Raw genomic sequence first — 21,750 nt, 5'->3', positions numbered from 1 at the left:
CACAACCCATGTAATGTCAGAACATAAAGAAAACAGTAATGGATGCTGGACAAGATAAAACATTTGCAAGGAACCTAAAGGTTAACGAGGTCCTGAACATTGATTGGCAACCTCAGACAATGATCAGCCAGAGAAATTGGCTTCGTGAAGGGTCAGTTTCAGGTGAAGAGGTCAGCGTCCTGCAGTTCACTCACAAGTCTGAAAAGGGCCTGTTTAATGCATACATGAACAATGAGGCCCATGCAACTTTGTTCGTTCGGTTACCTCCACGGCCTACGTGAGGGCAACACAAAATGGCGTTATGAACAACGCAAACAAAATGGAGTCCGGTCCCGAAAACCACGGAACCTCAGCCCTCCTTTTGCCATTACGTAGGCAATGACCTAAACTCACGTCAATCTGAATCCAGGTCTATATCTATTCTCATCAGGTCATCAAGGTGTTGCTGTAACATCATCTTATTATCCTTCGCTTCTCTCGGGACTGGTCTTCTCACACAGATTGTAGCACAAAGACTACAAATGGCGGGACCACACTTGATGCATAAGCAACACGAGAAAAGGATCGCTAAAGCCATACCAAGGAACATCAGAATCCTCCATCCCCATTTGGACAGCAGTTCACAAAACCATCCCATCAATGACCAGTTCCCTTCGTCTACATGTATAGACTCAGCAGACTTATGTAACCTCAAGATGGCTTGGTACACTGTCGGGGCATTATCTGGTATGAAAACGCAGCAACTAGACCCGATCAATTTACATACTCCACCTCTATCTGCAAGTATAATATCTAAAGCAAAGCGGTTCTGTAATGTCATAAGGCGATCCGCTTGAAGCTCGGCTGTATTATTGCTCAGGGCACATGCAGTCTAATTTATAGTGGCCTCGACCACTCTCGTAAGCTGACGAGTTGTCCTACCATTAGCCATAGGACCCCAAAAGGGCAGGAAACCCTTAAAGAAGTCTCCAACTTCTTGTGCGGCAGTGTCTTTCGCATCGATAACACCTCTACCATATCATGTCTTATGGTAGTTAAAAGCAGCTGTGTATGTAGGGGGAAGCAAAAATGCCACATAACATGTGCCTGAAAAGTCAGAAGGCAACCATGTATATGCTCTATCATAACAAACAAAATACGTGCCTTTAGCTGGCACGAACGGTGGAGATTTCGGGGACGTATAGACATAGGTGTGAACACACACACTCTTACCAAGCTGAGCTCTCGGATTCTGACCATTACCTTGCAGACAAAAATGACCTCGGTGTGGTACAATCCAAATAGGAGGAGACCTTTTCTGTCTCTCTTTCTCTGTCAGACTAATACTATATCTCGTCTTGTTCCAACCAACATATGCTCGTACCTCATCTTTAGGGATAGCATTATATGCATCAATATCTCTGACCATATCTACTATTCCCTGTATCAAGGCATTATTATTCGCATTATCTTTGACAGAACATACAGGAGATGCTTCATTCGCATAGATAAACATTGACTGGACTGCCCATACTGACCCATTAGGCGAAAAAGGCAAAACCAAATATGGCATTCCCTTATCAGTCGTATGTGGCATAAGACCACACACCCAACAATTCGTGGTATTTACAACTAGCTGATGCTGATGTAACATCTGTATAAATGAATTGGTCACTAATTTTAATCTTCGTGTCTGTTCATGTTCAGGCAACGTATGAAACTCATGTGGGGAAACAGTAGGAAAAGAAAGAGTAGGTTGGGAGGTAGATGCAAGTGTCTGTTGTGATGCATAGAAAATCCAACCCACACAAACCAACGTAATGTTCAAAAGCATAAGAAAACACATTATTAAAAAACATTTGCTACGAACCAATATACACATTTGCACTCTGAAATCAACTCTTTTAACACCCTTGTTGGACTCAAAAGACTCCATCCTCTAACGTGCTGCTCACGGCAATTTTCCCTCTTCACTTAAGTGTGCGTCAAGATCGTACTAACGACCCTAAACCACAGACCTTGTGTCAATACGCAGCTCACCCCTTAAGAATTTATACCGTGACCCTGCAGCTGAGTCCGGATGGTGACTCGAAAAAGAAAAAGTAAAAAAAAAAAGTCTCTTGATCTGACAAGGTGTAATTCACTACATAAAAAATAATTCAGATTTATTGTCCATTTCAAACGTCCTTTTTCGATCTCAGATTGTAGCGCTCTTTGCCAGGCACAGTCTGATCCTTAAAGAGGAGTTCCGGATTCGTCGTGTCGAGTCTCAGAGACGGAGGCACAGCAGCTTGCAGAACATCATCATCCTCGCGTTCTGACTGAGTCCATGTCAAATGTGCATCACTAAAAGGCACGAATCTAGGGACTTTCTCACAATCCGAGTCAGCTATTCCATCCCTCACCCACTTGTCATGCGGTAAGGGCAACGGAACTTTCTTCGTATGGGTGGCATGCACCCAGTTCTTTTTACCAGCTACTCTAACAGCAGTTCTAGTGACCAGCAATACCAAATAGGGACCAGTCCATCTCGGCTCCAAATTCTTGGATCGCTGAAAATTCTTCGTCAAGATAAAATCACCAGGTTGGATCGTGTGCGCTGGAACTGCAGTAGCTGTCGGCAAACTGTCATAAACCTGTTGGCGGAGAACACGTAATTTAGCAGTCAAGTCATGTAAGTAATCCACCAACATAGGGTACTCAAGGTCACTGTATTTTTTAGGACGAGGCACACCCCAAACATTCGCTGGACGACCAAAAACTATTTCGTATGGGCTAAGTCCCACACGGGAATGCACTGTCGTCCTTGTTGACAAAAGAGCCAACAGTAAGGCATCCGGCCATGTAAGACCAGTGCTCGCTTGAATCTTAGCGAGTTTCAGCTTTAATGTGCCGTTATAGCATTCAACAAGACCTGCTGACTGGGGGTGATTTGCAGCATGGAACTTCTGATTTATCCCTAATCCAATACACACTTTCTTCATGACTCGACCCACAAATTCACTCCCATTTTCCGACCATACAATTCTGGGCAAACCAAATCTAGGGAAATACTCTTTGAGCAAAACCTTAGCTGTAGACAAGGCAGTATTATCCTTTAGGGGGTAGGCCTCTATCCATCTGGAAAAGGCGTAAACAACCACAAGGACATACTTCAGATTGTTGCATCTCTCCATGTGAATGTAATCTTGCTGTATCACTTCAAATTGATACGTCGGAGGAGCAAAATGACCAGCTGGAGTTGGAGTTCCCTTGCCAGGATAATACTTCAGACAAATCATGCAATGCTTCACAACATTCTCAGCACATTTCGGAATTCCAGCATTCAGCCATACTGGAGCCAACAACTTGCATATTCCCTTCAAACTAATGTGAGCCATTCCATGAGCCATAGTAACCACTGGGAGCACATACGCCTCAGGCAACAACCATCGCTGGTGTTCTGACAACTTAACCCAACAACCTGTCGGATCCAACATACCCGTAGTTTCTCTCCACATACTCTCTTCTTTCTCAGTAGCTTCAGCCTGAATCATCTTCACACTTTCTATTGTGTCTTCACACATTCCACTTTCCACAACCCATCTTGCAGGACCTGCAACATACATCCGGCTCATCATGTCTCTCGCCGTTTCCTTCGCAACTTCATCCGCAAACGCATTCCCTCGACCTACATCGTCCACAACTTTCTTATGCGCACTACACTTCACAATTGCAATCTGCTTTGGGAGAGCAAGAGATTCCAAAAGTTCATTCACTAACTGGCCATGCTGAATTTTTGTGCCATGGGAAGTAAGGAATCCTCATTCTCTCCACAAATGTCCAAAACTATGGGCAACACCAAATGCGTACTGGCTATCAGTATAAACATTCACTCGCTTTCCCTCTGACAATACACACGCTTGTGTCAATGCAATCAACTCTGCTGCTTGCGCAGAATTCTGTGCTATGCGTGCTGTCTCAACAACTGTATGTAAAGTTGCGATGGCATATGCTGCAGTCGTTTCACCATTCGGAAGCTTAAAACACGAACCATCTACCCATAAAGTACCATCAACATTCTCAGGAGGAGTATCTTTTAGGTCAACTCTAGCTTTCTTTTCTTCCTGTGTACGAAGAAAACAATCATGCTGTTCTTGAGCATCTGACTCTACAGAAATCGGCAACAACGTAGCTGGATTCAATACATTACATCTTTTAATGTGAACATGGCTAGCCAAAAGAGTCAACTCATAACCTGACAGACGTGCACTAGTAAGGTGCTGTGTCTTGGTCCTGTTCAAAAAAGTATCCACTGCATGTGGGACCATCACAATCAACGTATTATCCAATACCAAACCAGCAGACTGTCGGATAGAAACAGCCGCTGCCGCTGTAGCTCTCAAACAGCTCGGCAACGCTTTAGCTACCGGATCTAACGTCGCTGAAAAATACGCACATGGGCGTTGCTTGTCTCCAAACTGTTGAGTCAACACTGACAATGCACAACCTTCTCTCTCATGAACATACAACGTGAAAGGCTTACTGTATTCAGGAGTACCCAATACCGGAGCCGAACACAATGCATCACGTAATTCAGAAAAACTTTTCTGACACTCATCAGACCAAGGGAGAGGATACGGAGTATCTTTAAGAGTCAGCGCCAACAGAGGTTTCGCTAGCAGGGAAAAATTAGGGATCCATTGTCTACAATACGAGGTGATACCTAAGAAAGCACGCACTTCTCTCTGTGTGGATGGTACACTCATTTGCGCAATCGTTTGAATTCGTTCTGGGGTCAACCTTCTTCCCTCCTTCGACAAGAGATGACCTAAGTAGGTTACTTCTTGTCGGCAATACTGTAACTTGGAAGGTGACACTTTATGATGAAGGTCAGACAAATGTCGTAACAAAGAAAGAGTAGCCTCTTTACAAATCTCTTCGTCATTAGCGGCAACCAACAGATCATCAACATACTGGATAAGAGTAGCACCAGTAGGCAACACAAAGCTATCAAGCTGAGTTTTCAACGCCTGACTATAGATGGAGGGACTTTCACAATAACCTTGGGGAGCTCTCTTAAACCGGAAGCTTCGTCCTCCTAAAGAGAAGCCAAAAATATCCCTACTCTCCTCAGCAATCGGAATGCTAAAGAAAGCATTCTTCAGGTCAATAACAGAAAACCAGGCTGCTGAAGCAGGGATCAGAGTCAACAAAGCAGTGATATTAGGGACAACAGGAAACTGTGGCACCACAATCTTGTTTACCTCTCGAAGGTCAATCACAAACCGGTACACAGGTGGCTGAGAAGCATCAGTACGCTTAAGGACAGGCAAAACCGGACTGTTACACACATTACCTCTCGTTTCCTCAACTACACCCTTCTCAACCAGATCATAGACAATCGCTAATAGAGATCTCTCGCCATCACTAGATATTTTATACTGTGGGATACGAGGTAGCCTAGCATTCGATTTGAGGGTGACAACATAATGTGGAATCTGCAAAAGACCAACATCATTAGGACCTGTATCCCAAAGTGTATCAGGAAGAGAACACAATTCCAGTGGAAGACAATTTTTAGACACATACATCGGAGAAATCACTTTCTTACCTAGGGTAAGATGTACTCCCGAAGGAGAACAATGTATTTTCGCATACAATCTTTTCAGCAAGTCCAAACCCAACAGATTCTCATTACAACCAGTGGTCAAAATAAGAGGAGCTTCCAATTCACAAGGGCCAATAGAAAGGGGCAAAGGATTAGAAACTACAAACTGGGGCGCCTGAAAATCCTACAGAAACATTGGTCAAGCCAGACAAAGGTGCGCCAGGAAGTTTAGAGTGCATAATAGAACTCTTTGTCGCACCAGTATCCAAAAGAAAAGTTTCTGTCACACCTGATGTAGTTACTTCAACATAAGGTCCACTCTGGTCTACTGGAACTGACACTACTCCCTCTCTTTGCCCATGGCTGTCCTAACTATCATTATAACCAGCACTCTCACTATCGACATAATAATCATCAACATAGTACTGTGCAGACTGACCACTCGGAACATTCTGTCTGTCAAAATAATTCGCAGAATTCTGAAGGGAAGAGGAACGCTCATTCTGGGGTAACACACCACGTCCCCTACCCCTAGGAACTTGCTGGAAACCACCACGACCTCTCTGACCAGATACGCCATTCGCACGCTGTAACAAAGCCGAGCAACTATTCTTGAAATGACCTTCCTCTCTGCAATAAGCACACTGATTAGGACCAGGAAAGAATCGCGGAGAATAAGGCTCAGGTTTCTGTAACAATCTCTGAAACTGTGGAGGTTGCTGAAACTGAGGCTGATTCTGACGAGGCGGATAAGCTTGCTGCAAAAGAACCTTTGTCTTTAAATCTTTAGTTTTCTTCTCTGCTTTATCCTTCTCATCTTTATCCCTATTCTCATAATATTGTGCAGTAGCCAATATCTGGGCCGACGAAGAAACAGCCCATGAACTCTCAGAGTCCTTTAACTTATTGGAAAGTTCGGGAAGCAAATTAAAGACAAATTGTCCGCGAACAACCTTTGACCACTTTCCGTACTCATGTCCTGACCACTATGATAGATAAACGTTTCTTCAAACCTCGTGAAGAAATCAGACACACTCTCGTCTTTCTTTTGTTTGCATGCTGCTAACTTGTCCCAATTCACTCGTAAAGCAGGCATCATAGTTTTCATTAGATTAATAATCCTACCAGGTAATTCTGCAACTAAAGGCTCAGGTTTGGCACCTCCTACCTATCGACCATCTGCAGCAACAATATTAGCCCACGTATCTCCTAATTCTGCCGCATGATTCTCATGACGAATCTTCGCCCACAAAGGTTGAGGAACTACATTACCCATTAACATATCTATGTCAGCTAAATTCATAATACACGCTTCAACTGTCTGGGACAACTCCGTGTAATAACCAGCAGGATTCTTACGAGGGTCAGGTAAGGTCTTCTTAAGAGCCAAGACCTCTGCTCTCTTCCAAGGAACATGTACCCATACTCGCTGAAAATGGGCTTCTGCAGCCTGAATACCCAAATTAACATTAGCAGCAACTGCCTCTCTCCACACAGGGGGAACTTCTCTCATAGGATACTGCTTCACTTTCCTTGTAACAGAAGGATCAGGTTCGTACAATGGCTGAGACGGGAGTCTAGTTCTGAAGGCAAGTATCGTCTCTACAGCATCAGTAACATCAGATTCCACTATCGTCCCTTTAGCAAACTCTGACTGAACATCAAGCACTTCCTGCGGAATCGGACCCAACTCATTATCTTCCCATTCCTGCCGCAGAAAAGCACACATTACATCAAAAACATACCTTTGCTTAGGCGGCTCCCACTGAAGAAAACATCCATAACTGCTGGCAAATTATTCCTAGAAGCATTTAAAATCCATCTACGAGCCAACAGATCCAACACTGCTCGCTCTTCGGAACTAAGAAGCTGACTACGACTCTGCTTACGTTCCGAAACAGGGGGTCATACTCAGTGGCCCAAACAATGGAGACAACAGATTAACAACAGTTTCTGTCATTCGTTTTCGAGCAAAAGGGGAAGAAGTAGGCGTAAAAACAGGAAAGTTAAAATCTTGAGACAAAGTAGGAACAAGAGCAGTAGGAGTCTGAGATGCAGAAGCAGAAGGCAAAGGAGTTTGAGGCAAAGCTGGAAGCAAAGCTTGCGACCCTAGAGTAGGTTGCGCAGTAGGAGGCAAAACCATCTGTGGAGCACCGGATGGCTGAACAACAGCAGGAGGTTGTACAACAAAGGGTAGAACAACCGGGGGTAATGGAGGCGCAGTAGCACCCTGCACATAAGGAGGTGGCAATCTCAGTAAAGGAGACATCAAAGGATCTTTTTCAGGGTCTTCCGTCACTTTCGGAGAAGACGGCAAGGCCGGATAACATTTATCTCTGGCCATGCAACGCTGTCTATCTAAAACTTCCCACACTCGATCTTCCTCATCTGACTTAAACTGCCTAGCAGCTTGTAGTACTGACATATTCTTATCTTTCCTATCTCTCTTTGCTTGCTTAATTTCTCGCTGTTTGGCTTCCTTTCGCCAAAGGCGGAAAGAGTCAAACATTGCCGGCCGGGCTTTCTTCTTAAATAGCGCAACTTCCAGATTATCTAAAATATTTACTTCGAAACTACCATGTTGGGGCCATTGTAAAACACCATCTTTTTTAGTATAGCGGACCCACACTTCATTATAAGTGATAGGACCCACTCCGTGTTTTGAATAGAGCTCATAAGTCGGAGTTCCAACCGGAGGTATCGGACACGAATCCTCCAATCGGGAATCCCTGTTGCAACCACAACTAAACCATTTCCCAATTTTGCTAAGACCAGGCATCTTATAGCTCACTAATCTAGCTAAAATTTCAAGGGGTTATCAACTATCAATACACTCGTAAATATACGAGCCCCTCTGCTTAGATTTTTGCAAAAATCAAATCAAAACCAAGAACCAAAACAAAGTCGTGGGAGCGACCCACTTATACTTAACCAAATATCTGTCACGCCACCAGAAGACCGTCTATAGTCTCGCTTTACAAAGGATCAATCAAGGGTCCAAGACAGGGCGACAGTCAGGGTAGCAGTCCTTCATAGCCGTTGGAAAGCGGGAAGCCTCGCAGAAAAGACCTTCGGTCCACGTCGACATGCAGGGGTCAATGAAGTGGCGGCCTTCCTCCAGAATTTCCTCACGTGGCTCCTCACGATCCTCGGGCTTGGACTGGTACCGCTGAAGTCGCCCCACCGTTGGGCGCCAACTGAAGAACCGGGTTTTAGAACCCAGCGGCGCCAGGGACACGCCCAAAGTCTTCGGGTTCTCCTGTCTTGGCAAACAGAGACACGGAATACTTCTAGGTGGCGTCAGAGATCAAATTTATTAGCTGCAGCTAGTAACAGTAATCTCAGCAATACAACACGGTGTACAACTCAAGAAACTGTTCAAATTTCATAGAGCAAGACATCACCTTTTATACACAATATTCTCATTATAAATGTACACCCACTGCGCAAAATTCTGACCAATAGGACACATTTTCTAACTGAGTATCACATTAACAAAAACCCAATTTTCAGTAACCCAACCCAAAAGTTAATTATTAGGACTGTCCCAAATTCAATCTTTGCAAGCCGGACAAATTTATCATTGAAAAGCCTAACCCATGTAATGTCAGAACATAAAGAAAACAGTAAAAGATGCTGGACAAGATAAAACATGTGCAAGGAAACTAAAGGTTAACGAGGTCCTGAACATTGATTGGCAATCTCAGACAACGATCAGCCAGAGAAATTGGCTTCGTGAAGGGTCAGTTTCAGGTGAAGAGGTCAGCGCCCTTCAGTTCACTCACAAGTCAGAAAAGGGCCTGTTTAATGCATACATGAACAATGAGGCCCATGCAACTTTGTTTGTTCGGTTACCTCCACGGCCTACGTGAGGGCAATACAAAATGGCGTTATGAACAACGCAAACAAAATGGAGTCCGGTCCGAAAACCACGGAACCTCAAGCCCTGCCTCTTCCCTCCCCAGCCCAACTCTCCATCCCATCCCCTGGAGTTCTCTCTGTCTCCGGCCCCCAGCGCCCTCTTTCTAAGCCCCTGTTTATCCTCCAGCCCTTTCACCCTATAGCCACCCTCCTCCATCCCACACCGTCCCCACCGATCACCCCCACCCACCCATCTCTCCCCTCCCTGTCTGCTCCACCGTGTCCAGCTGGATGCAGAACCCTCATCCGCAGACCCTTTTTCTTCACCCTCTGTCCCAAATTGGAAGCTGGGCCCCCCTCCCCAAGCGGGAGTCCCATCTGAGTAGACTGGAGCCCCCTCCCCTCAGTCCGGAGCCGTGGACCCCGTGCCGGAACCCTCACTCCCAGGCTGCAGGTACGGGGATGCGGGGCTCGTTGTACATGCAGGGGTAGCAGTTGCGGTGCATTTTGGGGGAACAGGATGGACATGGTGCAGTGTGGGCGCTGTTGTGTGGTTTATGAGCGGAACAGGGTTGGGGCGTTTGTCTTTGAGAAGGAAGAGACACCCGTGTGTTGATTTGTGTGTGTATTCCAGCGCGAGGTATTGTCTCTGAGACATACACTCTGTGGGGCACTGCCCTGGAGTGAGATGTGAAGGGGAAGGGGGGGGTGCACTGACTATGGGCTGAAAAGAAGCTGAGCGATGGGGCACTGTTAGTGAACGGGCAGTGCTGGGGTTGTGACTGACACCGAGATGGAGAGACCTTGCTAGGGGTGCGGGGTGGGGGAGTGGGTGCCTTGGTACCGTAAATGCAACTTGGGGAGAAGAGCTGTGCATAAGGGGCTGCACGAGCAATTTGGGGGTGGGATGTGGGGACGGGGGAGGGGTGTTGTCTATGTTATGTGGGATGCTCTGCGGGCGCTTTGTGCGGTATTGGCATGGACGCTGGTCATTTGTGGGGAGCTGGGAGGAGTCACGGTCTGTCCATGGTGGGTGTGGTTATGAGAAGCCCCCGTGCTATGGGGTGGGTGGCCAGGGCTGTGGTGGGGGTTGAGAGCTTGATGGGGCAGTGCCACTTGGGTGGACTAGAAGGGGGGGGTGGGTGGGCTTGTCCAAGATGGGTAAGACACAATGTTTTGATGTGTCACTGGCAGTGGAAAGGCCCCAGGGCCGGTGGACCCCACGGCCCATATGGCCAACCCCCCCCCCCCCGTAGAAACCAGACCCCGCCCATTGAAGTAAAACCACTCGGTGCTGCCCGGGGGGGGTGCGAAGCGCTGTAAAAAGATTGAGGGGCTATGGACATAGTAAAGGGGTGCAAGCACTGATGGGGATGGGGGAGGGTCGTTCTGAGATTGTAGGGGTGTTGTGCACTTTTCATGGGTGTGGATCTGATCATCGCTGGGGGCACTAATTCGGTGGTGGCAGCATAGAATGTTTTACAAGCACTGTGCTTTTTTTGGGGGGGTGTAAAAGCACTATGAGGGCGTGGTCTACAGGGGCTTAAACTGTGTTCAGGTGGGTGCACTGCTCAGGCGGGTGGAGTCCAGCGTGGGTTGTAATGTATAGAGTGTGGAAATGCTGTCCGTGAGTGGGCAATGCCCATGGTGGGGGCGCCGCAGCGGGGTCCTGTCCATTGGAGAAGGACTGCTGCTGGTGGTGTGTGTGTGGAGGGGGCAGCACATCATCACTGGGCAGTCTCCATTGGCGCTGCCGAGTGGGCGGATGCGTTCACCTGCGTGGCTTTGGGGCCCTCCATGATTGTATAAATTTGTGCACATGTAGTAGATTGTGCATATCTAGTGCTTTGAATGGAATCACGGACGTGCAGGCGCTCTCTCCCAGAGTCCCTGCTCGCTTCTGAGAAGCACCAGTACCCTCCCTTTAAAAGTGCTTCACCTCTGCTCTCCCGCTCAAGATGAAACACAAATGCTGGTCCTTGGTACCTGACGGCATCTGCCCCTCTAAAGCACTGTGTGTGTCGTGTGCCCGCCGGCCGGCTGTGCTGGGGCATCTCTCTCTTTGCCCTGATCGTCGCTACTGTAGGGCCTTAAACTGCGGTGAGCCGATGTGTGTGCTCACTGACAGCTGGTTTTCAAGATCCTTAAATGGTGTGGGTCAGTGTGTCGGCCCTTCAGTGGCAGGGGTGGTCTGTGGTGGTAGTAATGTGTGCTAAGCACAGACCCTGGTGTGGGTGCAGTGTGTCGGCCCTTCAGTGGCAGGGGTGGTCTTTGGTGGTAGTAATGTGTGCTAAGCACAGACCCTGGTGTGGGTGCAGCGTGTCGGTCCTCCAGTGGCAGGGGGTGGTCTGTGGTGGTAGTAATGTGTGCTGAGCACAGACCCTGGTGTGGGTGCAGTGTGTCGGCCCTTCGGTGGCAGGGGGTGGTCTGTGGTGGTAGTAATGCATGCTGAACACAGACCCTGGTGTGGGTGCAGTGTGTCGGTCCTTCAGTGGCAGGGGGTTGTCTGTGGTGGTAGGAATGTGTGCTAGGCACAGGCCCTGGTTTGGGTGCAGCGTGCCGCCCCTCTAGTGGTACAAGGTGGTCTGTGGTGGTAGTAATGCATGCTGAACACAGGCCCTGGTGTGGGTGCAGCGTGTCGGCCCTCCAGTGATATGAGGTGGCCTGTGGTGGTAGTAATGTGTGCCTAGCATAGACCGTGGTGTGGGTGCAGTGTATCGGTCATTCAGTGGCAGGGGGTGCTCTGTGATGGTAGTAATGTGTGCTAAGCACAGACCCTGGTGTGGGTTCAGCGTGTCGGCCCTCCAGTGGTGCGAGGTGGTCTGTGGTGGTAGCAATGCATGCTGAACACTGATCCTGGTGTGGGTGCAGCGTGTCTGCCCCCCAGTGAGAGGGGGTGGTCTGTGGTGGTAGTAATGTGTGCTGAGCACAGACCCTGGAGTGGGTGCAGTGTGTCAGTCCTTCCGTGGCAGGGGGTGGTCTGTGGTGGTAGGAATGTGTGCTAGGCACAAGCCCTGGTGTGGATGCAGTGTGTCGGCCCTTTAGTGGCACGAGGTGGTCTATGGTGGTAGGATTGTGTGCTAGGCACAGGCCCTGGTGTGGGTGTAGTGTGTCGGCTCTCCAGTGGTACGAGGTGGTCTGTGGTGGTCAGGACCGGACTGGCCGTAGCGGGCACCGGGCAATCCCCCGGTGCGCCGCACGGGTGGGGGACGGTTTTGGGCCCCTGGGGGCTGATTCTGTTACAGGGCCTTTTTTGCAGCATAGCTGCAAAATCGCCCCTGTAACAAAATCGGCCGAAAACCGGCCCTGGCAAAGAGCTTGGCGGCACCCCCAACCCCCGGGGGTGGGGGTGGGGTTGAGGGGGAGAGGGGGGGAGGGGCCGAGCACTTTGCCAGGGCCGGTTTTGATTCCCAGTGCGGCCCTGGTAATGGTAGTGCTGTGATAAATGTTGGACCTTCTGTGTTTGCATGAGGATGCCTCTATGAGGAGTGTGTCGGGAAATAGGACGCATTGAACAGCCAGCCTTACTGACAAAGCCAATGGCCTCGGCTCTGGTATAATGCATGTGCCGAGAGGCCCAACGCAGACGAACCAGTTCACGTGGAGGAGAAGGGTCAAATAATACACACCCAGCCAACACTAAGAGCTCCTCTCTGGAATGGATTTGGCCAGCATGCCACAGTAACCGCCCAACCCATCTTGGACGCAGCCTCGGGGAAAGCCCAAAATGTAGCACACCGTCCCAACTTTGGGCATGGACTGTCACAGGCTGCCTATGTATGTTTGTATGACCAAAAAGCTGTGTACAAATCACACTTGCACGAAAAGCAGTAACACAAACTACCCCTTACAGGGATACTGTCTTCACCGCTTCCATTTCCTCTTCCCCTTTTCGCTTCCCTTGCCCCTACTGAGAGCTGTGTGTCTTGACATTCAGCACATCTGGCTCCTTCTGAAATACACATCCGAATACACTAAAAGAATGCAAGTTGAAAAGACACTAAATACCTGATGGCAGTGAAATGTCACACATCAGTACACTCAAAAGCCAAAAATGTCACACATCAGCAAAATAAAAACGTGGTAGCTTTGCAGGAGGCAGGTAGGATTCAACACAGCCTGTGGTGGGCACTTTAGTTTTCTGATAAAAGTCGTAAAGAGCACCTAGAGAGCGCGTCGAGCAGCACAGAGGAGGTCAGGGGAGGCTGGTAACAGAGCCACGAGATGGCTGAGGGGACGCTACCAGGAGACACGAGCGGTGCAGGGCAGAGAATAGTAAACACAATTCAAGTCTCGCGGGATCAGGTGCGTCTCTATTCACAAGACGAGCATAAACATACGACACACAGACGAACTGCAGGTCAATCTGAAACTGATGCCTATTTCCGTCCAATTTTGTTTACTTCTAACAGGATCCTTAAAGAAATTTTTGAGGGGTTGGTCCCGGACTCCAAAACCTCTCTTCCCTTCACAACATAGCTTCAAAAGGGCCATTTAGTATTTAGTAAATGATGTCATTATGGGTCCCAAAGTCCACTCAGTCATCATCAAAAGGACATTCAAAAGTCTTTATTGTTAGTGATTGCTTATTGTTGCGTGGTAACGCAGGGACAGCTTACGGTCCCACAGGGTGTGAAAGGCCTAGCACGGGGGCAGGAGCGTGGCACTCAAGAACAGAAGGCCACACCAGTCGTCTGCTCAGAAGTGATGAGCCCCGAGCGGCCGTCCTTCATTTAATAACTCCCCGCAGGCCACGCCTGCGGATGTCGTGGGTGCATGGGTGCCAACAACTAGATCACTAACTATTACATCCCTATCCAACTCAGTCCTTTTGTTATAGCAGTTCTTTGAACAGAATCACAAAAGTCCACAAATGTTCTCTAGCCCAACATATAAACACACAGTACTTGCATGAGCCTCCATCAGCGAGCTTGGGGCCTCGTCAGCAGGCGTAGTCTCTCAGCCGCTGACTCGGGTGGGGGTTCGGGCTCAGGCTGTACCTTTGGGTTTCCCGGAACGACCTCCTGTGCCGTTCTGGCCGGGGCTCTCGGGGCAAGCTCCGTGTGGTGATGAGCGATTTTCTGCTGGGGTCTCATAGACTTGGCCATTTGCCGGTTCTTCCGTCCCCTCTCCGGGCACTGCATTAGTCATGGGACTTGGGTGGTCACTTGAGGTCTCCCTGCAATGTTCTGGCGGGACCTCTTTGAACCACGAGATGTTTCTGGATACTTCTTCCGCTCCTTTGCGTGCAGTTATCATGGTGCCATGGTTAGCGGTGACAGTCCAGGCGCCAGGCTCGTAGTTTGTTTGGAACTTTCCTCCCTGGTGTCGGCTCCGCAGGATGACTTTCGCTCCCTGGCTGAGCCTTCTTGGGTTGGCACGGCGTCGGACGCTTGCGTCCGGGTTTCGTTGCACTCTCATCTCTTGCACCTCTTCAACGTCCAGTTGAGGCGACGACCATCCTGTGCAGGTAGGGAGCAGGTCACGGCGGGGGCCATGGAGCATGAGGGCCCACGGGCTCCGATGGGTTGTACATTGAGGGGTACTCCGGTATTTTCTCAAAAACTCATGGAGCCTTTGTTCCGGATCCACTTTTTCCACGACCGCTATGCGGAACATCTTGTTCAGAGTGCGCATGAAGCATTCAACGTCCCCGTTGGCCTGGGGCCACTGAGGGGTGATGTGGCGATGCGAGATGGCTTGTTGTTGGAGGAAGGTAGCAAACTCAGCCCCTTGGTACGGGGGACCATTGTCACTGCGTACTTCTTGAAGAAGACCAAAAATGGCTTTTTCCAATACTGATCCAACATGGTTGAAGGCCGTCGACTCGACGGGTTCTACCACAGGATATTTTGAGTAGGCATCTATGATGACAAGCGTGTGCCCTCCTCCTGGGACACTTCCAAAATCCACGCTTACTTTGGACCATGGGGCGGTGCAGGCCTCTTCAGTGATGACCGGGAGAGGCTTCTCCGGGCCACTTGTCAGCTGGCACGACGTGCATCGTCGGACATATTCTTCTACCATGTCCTCAAGTTCTGGGAACCAGACCTTTTCCCGCGTTCGTGCTTTCATCTTGGTGATTCCTTGGTGTCCCCCGTGGGCGAGCTGGACTGCCCGTTGTTTGAGGCTCTGAGGGATGACTAGCCGGGGTCCTCTCAGCAGGATGCCATCTCCGGTAGCACTCAGTTCATGACTGACTCGCCACATTTTTGTTAGGTTTTCTCGGTCTTCCGGCGTCCACGAATTGGCCTGGCAAAGATAGTTCGTCCACGAGCCTTCTTGTACGGCGCATAGTGTCTTGGCATAGATGGCATCAGTAGCAGCCGCTTCCTTGACATCGTCTAGGGACATACTCTGGGGGCACGATGTAAGAGCTACCCAGTGGGCATATTCTTCGCCGTCCTCATCTTCTTCCCGCTTTTCTGACTGAACGTGGTATCTTGAGAGAAAGTCAGCTTGGTTCTTGGACCCCAGGCGATAAACCACCTCCATTTCATACGGTTGCAAATGGACTGCCCAGCGTTCGATGCGAGGGGGTGGATGTGGTCCTGTCCCTTTGAAGAAGGGAACCAGAGGCTGATGGTCGGTGACCATGGTGAACGGGTGCCCACTGAGATACAGATGAAAGTGGCTGCAGGCCCACTTGATGGCGAGTGCCTCACGCTCGATTTGGGCATACCTTGCTTCTGTAGAGGTGAGGGACTTGCTGGCAAACGCCAGGGTGGCCCACTGGCCTGGTTCACGTTCTTGAGCCAACACTGCACCGAGTCCTACTGGGCTTGGGTCTACTAGCACTTCCGTCCGCTTCGCAGGATCCAAGTATGCTAGCGTGGCTTCTCCTGGGAGGGCATCTTTTATCCCCTGGAATGCTTCTTCCTCCTTTGGGCCCCAGTGCCAGGTTGTGTCTACTTTCGTAAGGGCTTGTAGCGGCTCGCTTCGGGTGGCCAGGCTTGGTATGAACCACCCACAGTATATAGCCCTTCCCAGGAAGCTCCGTACTTCCGTTGGTGTCGTTGGCGCGGGGGTGTCCTTGATGGCTTGCGACTTCCTCAGGTCTACCTGTATGCCTTCCTGGTTGAATACATAGCCAAAGAACTCGAGGGAAGGCTGGAAAAACTGGCACTTGTCCTTGTGTAGCGTGGGTCCGTGCTTGCTGAGGCGTTTCAGTGTGTCGCGGAGGTGTCTGTGATGGTCGGTGGCCGTCGCGGAGTGGATGAGGATATCGTCACTCACATTCAATACTCCAGGCAGGCCTGATAACAGTTCCCGTATTGTATTTTGGAACACCTCGGCCGCCGAGGATATCCAAAAGTTTAGCCGTTTGTACCTCCTGAGTCCTAGGTGGGTGCTGAACGTGGTGATGAATCTGCTCTCTTATGACAGGGGCAGTTGGTGATACCCTGCGTTTAAGTCAATTTTCAAAAACCATTTGGATCTGTTAACATCCGCAATGATGTCATCCATTGTTGGCGTTATATGGCGTTCCCTCTTAATTGCCTTGTTGGGTAGCCGCATGTCGATGCATAGGCGTATGGCTCCTGGCTGTTTGGGTTTTTCCGTGATGACCATCGGGGATACCCATGGTGTCGGCCCTGATACTTTTTCGATGACTCCTTGCTCCTCCAGGGCTTCCAGCTCCTTCTCCACGAGCGGTCGCAGGTGGAATGGAACTCTCCTGTGTCGCAGGGCGACAGGGGTGACTGACTTATCAATGTGTAGTTTAACGGGGTCACACTTGATGCACCCAAGGCCTTGGAACAGCTCGGGGAATTGTCCGAGGATCTCTTCTACCTGGTACGTCCGGATTCATTTGGCGAAGGCAATTAGCTTTAGATCTTCGGCAGTGTGGCTACTCAGGAGGGTATCAGCTTCCGCGACGATGACGTGGATTGTTGCCATTACCTCAAGGTCGTCTGCCTTGATGGGTACCGATATCTTTCCTTTTAGCGGCAGGGGCGTGTCTGCTCAATACGCATATATCCGGGTTTTGGATGGTACCACAGGAGGACGAGGGCGTAGGCTTCGGTATTGTTGTAGGCCCATGGCGTTTACTGTCGCTCCCGTGTCAATGACCGCTTTCACATCGGTCCCCGTGACCTAGACTATGCATGTGCGTTGTGGTCGGCGGAGTTGTTTGAGTTCCCCTGCGAAAGACACGATGTATACCTCCTCCCCGTCATCCTCTGAAGAATCTTCTACGGTTGGTAGGTGTTTCGCAGGTCTCCGCTGTGCATGATCAGGTGGCACGGTGTCTGTCACTAATAGTTGCCGCACGACTCGCGTTGGGGGCTTCAGCCCTCGGAACTCTCGGTTTTTGTTGCGTCTCCTGCAGATGGATGCAAAGTGATTGGGTATTCCGCAATTGGTGCAGGTCTTTCCTTGGGCAGGACAGTCTTTAGCAGCATGTGGCTCATGGCCACAGTATCCGCATCTTGGTCTGGACACGTCTCCTCTTGGTCCTCTGAATGTGTCTCCTCTAGGCTTGGGCCTCACCGTGTCAGCTCGCTCGGTCTTGATGGGGTCCGGCTTCCCCTGGGACCTGGTCAGGGCTTGATCCATTACATTTGCCCTAGCTGCGGACAGGTCGTGTGATCTGGCTAATATCATTATGTCCTCCAGCGTGATTCTTGGTTTTCGCAGTATGAGTCCACGTATGGTCTTATCGCGGCACCCCTGGATTAGTTGTCTCCTGATTTCTTTTGGCTGGTCTTCATCAGTGCACGTGCTGGCAAGTTCCCGGAGACGTGCGTAGAACATATCCATAGATTCTCCTTCCCTCTGGCGGGCTTGTTCGAGCTTGAAGACCTTGAAATCCGGGTTCAGTTGCGGGTCAAAATGGCCATTTAGCGCTGTCACCGCCGCATCATAGTAGTCTTCTGCTCTGGCAGATGCTTGAAAAGTTTGAATATCTCGTCCCCTGCATAGTGGAGCAGCAAGGATCTCTTCACCATCTTGTCCGTCTTCCTGGTCACGACGAAATAGTTGTTGAGGCGTTCGACCCATATTCTCCACCGGGGGAGGCTGGCGCGGGATCTTCTAGTTCACTGAAAGGAGGTAGGACTCCTGACGCTGCGTGCTGAAACTGGATGCAGGCTGGCGTAGCGGGGTTATTGTCATCTACCATGGTGCCTGGCGGTGAGCGTACTTGAGCGTTCCGGCCGGTTCACAGCAAAAGATGGCGTTGTGTGCCCCACATGGTGCTGTGTTGTAATCTCCTCCCGCTCTCAGGGTACTCCTGGCCTTGGTTTCCTCACTCTCTCTTTACTTGACTTCCCAGAGGCCTTCTTTGCACTGCTGTGTGACCCCTTCCTTCTTTCCTTTTTGGATAAGCCAGTGCTTGTTTGTGCACTCCTGTTGGTTGTGCCAGTGCTTGATGGGGCGAATGGGGAGCAGAGGGGCCTTCAGCAGCAGGGCCACACAGTGGTAGTGAGGCGCCAAAACAGTTCAGGCTTGAGGCGGCAGGCAGTTCAGACTCCCGATCGGGAGTGGAGGGCTATTGTTCAGCGGGGCGTGGTCTCCTCAGACGGCCGGGCCCGTTGACGCACTGTGCCGGTGAATCTTCCGATCGTGGACATGGGGCAGCTCAGGCCACATGTGGTGCACAGCCGCGCTGCCGCGCATGGGAGACGGTCACTTCCCGGGGCAGCGCGAGGTGCGAGCGAGGGTTGGGCCCCCACCGCTCGTCGCCAGTGTTGCGTGGTAACGCAGGGACAGCTTACGGTCCCACAGGGTGTGAAAGGCCTAGCGCGGGGGCAGGAGCGCGGCGCTCCAGAACAGGAGGCCACACCAGTCGTCTGCTCGGAAGTGACGTGCCCCGAGCGGCCGTCCTTCATTTATTAACTCCCGAAGGCCACGCCTGGCTTGCGGATGTCGTGGGTGCATGGGTGCCAACAACTAGACCACTAACTATTACACTTATGACAAAGCAATTGAGAGAGAGAAATAGATTTGTTTTTGTATTTCCACTGGATGCCCCATTTAAAAGGCTATATCCAATTGCATTTGTTCATATTACTATACGGCATTTGTTAGTTCTTGTCAGGTGTCACTTCTTGTAGATTGTTCTCCTATAACCGACAAAGTCTCCACCAGACTCCTCTGCCTCGTACTGCACAGCAGGGTGAATTTCCGTGTCTGGCTATTAATGCCTTTTGCACTGTAATTCTCGTTGGGTGAGAGATTTTGGCAAGAGGTCTGCGCCGAGGTAACGTGGTTGCGGAGCGGTTCTGAGGGAGGGAGGGGTCAGGGGAAAACGTTATTTAAGATTAGCGATTGAAATGTGAAACGGCGTTTCTTAAAGCAGGTGTGATCTAGGAAGAGCAATGAAGGACCGGTCAAGAGAGAGGTCGGTGGCCAACGCAGCTGGGAGAGTGACGTAATACGTGTGGGGACATTCCTGTGCTTGATACATTCCCAAATAAAACATCCCTTAACAGAATATATTTCAAGTGCAACCCAACAGAAACAAGATCTTTCCCATTTAATGTAGAACTGGACTCTACTATTCAATTTTCTGTAACTATATTTTCAGAATGTGTATGCAGAACTACACTTATCTTTTTAGCAGCTACAACTTAACATCGGAGAACACGACCATTTACGCAGGGCCATCCTTTGCTAAGATAGCGTCCCAGGCGAAATTTAATTTGGCGCCCTTCTTGCTCTTCCTCCGCTCTCCTCTCTCCCCAAGATTTTCCCTTTACTCTTTCCTAAGTGCTATATATAACAGGACTCAGTGCTTAATGTTTATTTGTTTATTTTTACAAATTAATGTAATTTGTAAAAATAAACAAATAAATAAATAAGTGCACTTGACCAACATTTTTCTAAGGAGGTAATCTCCCACTTTCACCACCAATGCGGCCCATTGCGCCACTAGGCCACTATCACACTGTCTTCAGTGCCTGCACCAGGCCCACTTAGAAGCAAAATAAGTTAGTGAACCTACTAAATAGGTTCGTGTAGACGTTCACCCCGATAAAAAACAGTACCAAATGGTGACTTTTACAGCATTTTTGCCAAATAAATGCTCAAAAAAGGCAGAGGTTGTGAAGGACACTTTGGAACTATCCTAGCTAGTACTTATGTGGTGTTCTGCGGAAGACTTCACACTCTGCATGGCTATTGGTGCTTACGCTTCCAACTTCACATGGCCTATAACTTATAAAAATGTATAGAGCATCTTTCATCACTTAATATTTTTTGGGCCTGTTACTTCAAATAGATTCTGAGAATGCCAGTTAAGGGGAAAGGGTGGACGTTTTCAAAATATGGTGCTGCAGACAGGAGCCATCATCAGTTACACTTAAAAACAACGCATGCCTCTTTCTACATTTCTATGTATTCAATTAGATCCGTTTATAGCAGTTTGTTAGTCAAATTCCCTACACGTTTTAAAGAACGTTCAGACCTTCCAAACACTGGATTACAAAAGCCTTACATGGAACAGAATCTTCTTTCTTTGGTCAATGTGAAAGAGAGCATGTACTTTTAAAAGCAAGTGTAAGCACTTAAGAACAGTATGTTAGATAGTTCATTAGGTTGAGCACCACAGCTTCAATCCACAGCATGGCCAACTCATCGTTACATCCTTCTATGAGCTTTCTCTCTCTCCTCTCTCTCTAAGACAAAATGAATAATTTAAAATGCAGACTGCATGCTGCAAGTTGCTTATTTTATGGGCATAAAGAATAGCAGTCCTTGACATTTCAGCACCTTTGTTAAAAGGATTAGATTTTCTGCTTCAAGGGAGTAGAGGATGTGTTCCAAATGCCTGCAACCCTGAAGAAATATTAACAAGCATTTGCAATGCAATAGGTCTGGCATTACTGAATGTTTGAGCTATTGGTGTGGCATTATTATTAGCAATGCCAATAGCTCAAACTTTAATAATGCGAGTCCTATTGCACTGCAAATGCTTGTTCTTTTTCCCACAAGATGAAGATCTGGGTTTTCTCTTTCAGCACCGTCTCAGAGGCATCTTTATTCTGAAGAGGGTTTGATTTAGATTTATACAGGCCCTACCCTAGAGCAGACGACAAGTTCTCTGTTTTTTAGCAGTCATTGTTATCTTTGGAGAATTCACGTCCTAAAGGCTCAGCCTTTATCGACGCTTTCTGAAGCTTAGATGCTGATATCATAGAGACGTCACAGAACAGCTGTCTCACCAATGCAAGGGGCGGCTAGAGCATAATAGCGGGAGGCTGATAACCAACAATTTAACCCAAGGGGACATGCTATTAGCACAGGGAGAAGCCGGGCAGTAAACCCCACCATACCCTAGAGAGCCCGCTTTCGCCACACACTGATATTACCTC

At 49.1% G+C, this 21,750-nt stretch overlaps 1 protein-coding gene across 1 annotated transcript in view; it reads left to right on the top strand.

Moving 5' to 3' along the window:
- Positions 1-21,750, top strand: part of GRAMD1B (GRAM domain containing 1B) — a 798,329-nt gene that overhangs the window by 516,589 nt on the left and 259,990 nt on the right. The gene's annotated exons all lie outside the window — the stretch shown is intronic.

Source organism: Lissotriton helveticus, chromosome 3_1 (assembly GCF_964261635.1).
Source record: "Lissotriton helveticus chromosome 3_1, aLisHel1.1, whole genome shotgun sequence".
NCBI lineage: Eukaryota > Metazoa > Chordata > Amphibia > Caudata > Salamandridae > Lissotriton > Lissotriton helveticus.
The sequence above is the reverse complement of the archived record's forward strand: the minus strand, read 5'-3'. Positions and strand labels throughout refer to the sequence as shown.